Here is a 7,224-nt window from a genome sequence, read left to right as displayed (position 1 = left end):
TTGTGTATAACATAAGGGAATAATAAACATTTGGCCTGCCTGGTAGCGAAAAGGGTTAGCAATACCTAGATACAGTGAGCCTCTCCATTCAAATGTTTTTGTGTTGTGTTTGTACCTGTTGAGTACAAACTGGATAGAATATTTTAAAAACAAAGACCTTAGAGTTTTTGGACACCAGTGCAAATACTGCAAAAAAGGCTGCAATTATAAGTTGTAGAGTAATAGCTTGGGTCTGCAATTTCAGTTGACAGGTAGTCACACAGATTGCATGTATACATGTGAAGATTATACATTCCGCAGGTAGAGATTATGTTCCTTTTTGTCACATGTACACTAAAATTGGAATGATACATCAAAGATCGGCATGGCCCCTGCAAAGATATGATATACAAATGTGTGAAGCAGTCTAATATTGGGTTGTGTGTGGTACAGTGGTACTGTCACAATCTCTGGGCTAGGGATTCAAGTTTCAAGTCCCACCTGCCCCAGAGATTGTCATAAATGTCTAAACAGATTGATTACACAACAAACTCTTCATGTATGGTTATGTTAAAGGGTTAATATTAATCCGTAATAGAACATCTACAACAGTGATGGAAACTTACATGATAAAAGTGTACTTAAATATAATTCCATCTGAATGTTTGGACTAAGCCTTGTGCTATATATGATCAGAAGACAATGTTCAATGATAAGTGAAGTTTGTCAACAGTAGAGAGATTGCAGGAGGCAATAAAGCCAAATCAAGAGCACAACAATATAAAAATGGTATTTCCCCAGATGACCATTCCTGGTACTTTGTAGTATTTGCCACATCTGTCAGTATGTTGCTAGATAAGATTTGTTTCAGGTGGTTACTATCACCTTTGGTTTTGCCTTATTTCAGACCTATGTAATGATTACTGGTAGATAATACACCATTATAGAGTGCTCACAGCACAGTCTTAGTTGTTAGATGACAAGAAGTTACACTGCATGATAGCAACAATTGGTCAGGCAAAATTATTAGGACATTGAGGAGCTGCTTCCTCAGAAGGTTAAAACAGAACTTCCTGATCCCAATCACTTCACTCATTCTACTGGTATCATACACACTCAAAGTAATAAGAATATTAACCTATTCTGAACCATTACCTTCAAAAGCAAGGAGCCAGAAGAATGACAACTGAGATATGCATGTAATTTTGACTTTTCTTTTAAAGGCATTGGTCAATAGAGTCATAGTCATAGAGATGTACAGCATGGAAGCAGACCCTTTGGTCCAACCCGTCCATGCCAACCAGATATCCCAACCCAATCTGGTCCCACCTGCCAGCACCTGGCCCATATCCCTTCAAACCCTTCCTATTCATATAACCCATCCAAATGCCTCTTAAATGTTGCAATTGTACCAGCCTCCACCACATCCTCTGGCAGCTCATTCCATACATATACCACCCTCTGCGTGAAAAAGTTGCCCCTTTTATATCGCCTTTATATATCTTTCCCCTCTCACCCTAAACCTATGCCGTCTAGTTCTGGATTCCCCGACCCCAGGGAAAACACTTTGCCTATTTACCCTATCCATGCCCATCATAATTATGTAAACCTCAAAGGTCACCCCTCAGCCTCCGACGCTCCAGGGAAAACAGCTCCAGCCTGTTCAGCCTCTCCCTGTAGCTCAGGTCCTTCAACCCTGGCAACATCCTTGTAAATCTTTTCTGAACCCTTTCAAGTTTCACAACATCTTTCCGATAGAAAGGATACCAGAATTGCACGCAATATTCCAACAGCAGCCTAACCAATGTCCTGTACAGCCACAACATGACCTCCCAACTCCTGTACTCAATACTCTGACCAATAAAGGAAGGCATGCCAAACACCTTCTTCACCATCCTATTTACCTGCGACTCCACTTTCAAGGAGCTATGAACCTGCATTCCAAGATCTCTTTGTTCAGCAACATGCCCTAGGACCTTACCATTAAGTGTATAAGTCCTGCTAAGATTTGCTTTCCCAAAATGCAGCACCTCGCATTCATTTGAATTAACTCCATCTGCCACTTCTCAGCCTATTGGCCCATCTGGTCAAGATCCTGTTGTAATCTGAGGTAACCCTCTTCGCTGTCCACGACACTTCCAATTTTGGTGTCATCTGCAAACTTACTAACTGTACCTCTTATGTTCACGTCCAAATCATTTATGTAAATGACAAAAAGTAGAGGGCCCAGCACCGATCCTTCTGTCACTCCACTGGTCACAGGCCTCCAGTCTGAAAAACAACCCTCCACCACCACCTTCTGTCTTCTACCTTTGAGCCAGTTCTGTATCCAAATGGCTAGTTCTCCCTGTATTCCATGAGATCTAACCTTGCTAATCAGTCTCCCTTGTCGAACGCCTTACTGAAGTCCATATAGATCTCATCTACTGCTCTGCCCTCAATCTTCTCTGTTACTTCATCAAAAAACTCAATCAAGTTTGTGAGACATGATTTCCCATGCACAAAGCCATGTTGACTATCCCAAATCAGTCCTTGCCTTTCCAAATACATGTACATCCTGTCCCACAGGATTCCCTCCAACAACTTGCCCACCACCGAGGTCAGGCTCACTGGTCTATAGTTCCCTGGCTTGTCCTTACCACCCTTCTTAAACAGTCACACCACGTTTGCCAACCTCCAGTCTTCCGGCACCTCACCTGTGACTATCAATGATACAAATATCTCAGCAAGAGACCCAGCAATCACTTCTCTAGTTTCCCACACAGTTCTCGGGTACACCTGATCAGGTCCTGGGGATTTATCCACCTTTAACCATTTCAAGACATCCAGCACTTCCTCCTCTGTAATCTGGACATTTTGCCAGATGTCACCATCTATTTCCCTACAGTCTATATCTTGCATATCCTTTTCCACAGTAAATACTGATTCAAAATATTCATTTAGTATCTCCCCCATTTTCTGTGGCTCCACACAAAGGCCGCCTTGCTGATCTTTGAGGGGCCCTATTCTCTCCCTAGTTATCCTTTTGTTCTTAATATATTTGTAAAACCCCTTTGGATTCTCCTTAATTCTATTTGCCAAAGCTATCTCATGTCCCCGTTTTGCCCTCCTGATTTTCCTCTTAAAGTATACTCCTACTTTCTTTAATACTGAAAGGCATTCATTCAAAGCAATGTTATATTATGCTGATGCTTTACACGACATATAGGCAGGCTCCACAGCACTGGCTGAGCACTTTGGAAACCTGGATTAACACCAGGCTGGACCTTTGTTACAGTGTGTAGTGTATAACCTCCTTAAATGTTCTCAAATCACTTGTCAGTTAACATTCCACCTGTCATCTGACTGATACTGGCCTGTTTTTATCATCACACATCCAAATCAATTTTGCAACAATCTGTAACTGGCAGCATAGCTGAAATGTTAAGTGTTGATTCTCAAGTGACATGGAATCCTACGTCACATCAACTCCCTTGTGTGATCATTTCAGACAAAGATTTTGTATAAGTAGGCGATTTATAAGGTTCCTCGATGATGTTGTGCTGGTTCAACAAAACCAAACAATTCTATTTCACTAGAGCAATTGGGACTTGACTTATCAAAGGCCTAGGCAGATATTGTGCAGCATGCCTCACTCATTTCTGTTAATAGAAAGGTTTTTTTTTAGATCGCAGTGATCTGTTGACCACCAGCTATTACTGTCTGGTGGTAGTTGGATAGGAAACACATAAAATGTGCACTTCGTACATGCCAGTTAGTCAAGAGTTTTGAGTTTGCTTACACTCATGTATTTTTCACTCAGTTCTCTTCTGTCAGATTTTATCAGCCTATTGCTTCCCAACTAATTTTAGCAGGTTCAGAAATTCGAGTCAGAAATTTGCTTTTTTTTTGTCTTGCAGGGCGTCATTCAAAACTTTGAACAGCAGCACAGGGATACTGTTTAGAAAGTTAATTTTAGCATTATGAACTTATTTTATCCTGAAAAAATTAGAATTGCAATTATAAGCCAATCATTGCTCGAAAAATAGTATTTTGCTCAATCAGTCCAACTCAGCAAGTAATTGTTCGAGAGCAGAGAGATTCCTAAAGGGTTATAATGATGCAGGCAAGATGACTTGTTAGATATCTTATCACATTTGGTGGAATTATTGAAGGGTTTCTCTACACAGATGGTTAGCCACATGATAATGTCTCTGTGATTGATTGCCAGCTGAAATTTTAGAAGCATCTTGAAAGCTTTCTTGTTTGCAAAATACTCATGATTAACAGGCATGTTCTGTTATTTTGTCTCTGTTGTTAAGCTCTTTTAAATGTAGCGCTGGGTTAATATTTATGTTAAGTTGAAGAAAGAAAATTTGTCAAAAATTCTATCAACAAAATCTTATAAACTTTAAACAGACCAAAGTGCTTCACAGGTAATAGGAAACTAAGTATGACATACAGCCATTAAGGAGGGAGTGGACCGATTAAAGGTATTGGTCTTATGAAGTATCTTAAAAGAGGAAAGCAGGGCAGGAAGACAGAAGTGTAGATAGGGAACTCCAAAGCTTGGGAGCTCGGCAATGGAACACACAGCCACCTATGGTGGAGCAATGATGATTGGGAATGGACAAAAGGCCAGATAAAGAGGAGCATAGAGACTGCAGATAACAAGAGATTGAAGCTGATAACAGTTAGGGGCTAGGACATGGAATTGAAAACCTACAGCTCGAGAGTCATTTTGCTCAACTTTTGAAAAGGCTGCTGGGTGGAGATAGAAGTGTGTGGATGGTCTTAACAAGCAGAAATTAAGACTCTGCACCTTAATTGAAAGGAGACCTGCCTTGCTGCCAGAACACAATGGTAAGTGACAAGGAATGTTAATTGTAATTGGACTTGGCTAAGTCCCAGGTTTTAAGTCATCAGGAGGGATCTGGCACATTCAGTTGGTGAATTCCAATGGGGATTGGGCTATTCGGAGGACAGGCAGGCAAGAACAAAATGTACTCGAGGTAAACTGCCAATCCCCAGCCCCTTCTAAAAATGATCTGCCATATGCCTCTCTCAACTTCTCCCACCCTTTGATCAACTCTGGTGATAAAATAATGTTCATACTTTCACCTGCCTACATCACCCAATGTATTGTGGAACTTGAGGCAGATGAAGATCATTAAGAGCCCCTAGTAGGTATAGAGAGTCACTCACCATCTCCTGAATTACAGGGCTAGTTCAGGGATTAGATACCTGTTAGTGAGTTTTGAGAAGATTTGTTGCTCAGGTTGGCCTTCTGGATGTAAGTTTGCTCGCTGAGCTGGAAGATACCAGGCATATTTCATGTGCATACCCACCATTAAAAACATGCTTTCGTGGAGGGGAACCATATAATAGTCCCTGGTTGTTTGATTGGAGTCAATGAAGGCCAACAATTGCAAAGATTTGAGAGAAACAGGAACAGGAACAGGAATTTCTGCAAGTTAAAATGCAGGTGTCAGATAAACTCAAGTTTATAGTCATCATGGAGTGCATTGAAATAGTCATGTTTAAGAATAACAATGTAGAGGCATTGCGTGCTTTCTTGACGGTAGCATTGATGTGAATGGACCAGGACAGATTGTTAGTGATATTTATTCTTAGGAACTTGAAGCTCTCAATCATTTCCATCATAGCACCATTGATACAGACAGGAATATGTCCTCCATGGCAGTTCCTGAAGTCTATGAACGGCTCCTTTATTCTATTGACATTGAGGGAAAGAGTGTTGCCTTTACACCAGGTCAATAATCTGTCTCTCTCTTTCCTGTACATTGCCTTGTCATTGTTTGAAACCAGACAAACTACAGTGGTATCTTCAGCAAATTTGTAAACTGAATAGAATTAGAGCTGAATTTGGCCACACTGTCATTACTGTATAAGACGGATCATAAGGGGTTGAGTGCTAAGCCTTGCAGAGCATTGGTGTTGAGAATCATCTTTGAGAAGGTGCTGTCACCTATACTTACTGTCTGCAATCTACATCCAGGATCCAGTTGCAAAAGGGGCAGCAGTGTCCTAGATCTTGGAGTTTGGAGATGACATTGTTGGATTTATGATGCTGAAGGCCGAACTAAAGTCAATAAATAGGAATCTGACGTAGGTGTCTTTGTTATCCAGATGTTCCAGGGATGAGTATTGGGCCAGGGTGATAGCATCTGCCATGGACTTATTCATTCTTCTTACTGCATTTAAGATCTGTCTGAGCTGTATCATTGTGACTTTTCTTTTCCTTTCCTTTTTTTTTGAAGAAAATTGGCAGTGTGTGAATATGTTCGGTCACTAACTAACATGGTAATCAACTGCCAAATTAAACTTGTGATCTATCAAGCAAGATTTCACTTTGAGCATTGACTCATCCATTTTTGCCACCAGCTGCCATCATACAAGCATGTATATGGGAAATTGGAAGGGACTAGGTGTACACCAGAGGTAACAGTGCAGAATCAAGAACAGAAGCCATTACAACTGCTTCTCTGGCTCCAGTTAGATGGATAGAAATGGAATCAGCTGGAAAATGCTACAATTTCTGAAGAAGAATCATGAGCCAGCTATACCACTGACTCTGGACACGTTGAGAAGGGAGGAGGATGGAAAGTTAACCATTCACAGTTACATAGTATGTTATTTGTGATTTTGTTCAGTGCTATTTTGGTACCGTGGGAAGGAAGGAAACCCAACTGGAGGGAATTAATCTTGAAGTTCGGAAAGGAAAGTGAGGAGGAATAGATGGTAGTTGGAAAAGGACAGAAGAGTCAAGGATTGCTCTTTTTGAGGAGGGAGTAATGACAGAAAATTTAAAGAAGGAAGAAACTTAAAAAGTGAAAACTGTTCATGATCTCCACTAACATGGAGGCCAGGAGAGAAGTTGGTTTAATAGGAATGGTGGTTTTGAGGAAACAGGTAGCGAATTATATGAAGGAGCTTAGAGAAGGCATGACGGGAGCTAGGAGAGAAATTAAAGATAGGAGTTTGGAACAAGAGTAAGGAGGAATATTAAAGGGAGGTTGGCCAGGTGCGCTAGTGCAATGGTGGAATAAGACAAAGACAATGTTCAGACAGTCTCAATCTTAACAATTAAAATATTTCCATTTCTCCATTTTTGGAGGGGGGGGGGTGGAGAAGTCAGGGGAAACGAGTTTAACATGAGAAAAAAAAGTGTATTATCTGTACATTCTAGGAACGTCCTAAACACATGAAAGACTTAACAACATTTTACAGGGTCTGGCCAGATCA

General features: G+C 40.8%; 1 non-coding gene across 1 annotated transcript; it reads left to right on the top strand.

The window, feature by feature from the left end:
• The first annotated feature begins 309 nt into the window (after window positions 1-309).
• Window positions 310-416, top strand: LOC140481715 (U6 spliceosomal RNA). Its single transcript, XR_011961590.1, has one exon. It is a non-coding gene; the product is annotated as a U6 spliceosomal RNA (small nuclear RNA).
• The last annotated feature ends 6,808 nt before the right edge of the window (window positions 417-7,224 follow it).

Source organism: Chiloscyllium punctatum, chromosome 9, assembly GCF_047496795.1.
Source record: "Chiloscyllium punctatum isolate Juve2018m chromosome 9, sChiPun1.3, whole genome shotgun sequence".
NCBI lineage: Eukaryota > Metazoa > Chordata > Chondrichthyes > Orectolobiformes > Hemiscylliidae > Chiloscyllium > Chiloscyllium punctatum.
The sequence above is the reverse complement of the archived record's forward strand: the minus strand, read 5'-3'. Positions and strand labels throughout refer to the sequence as shown.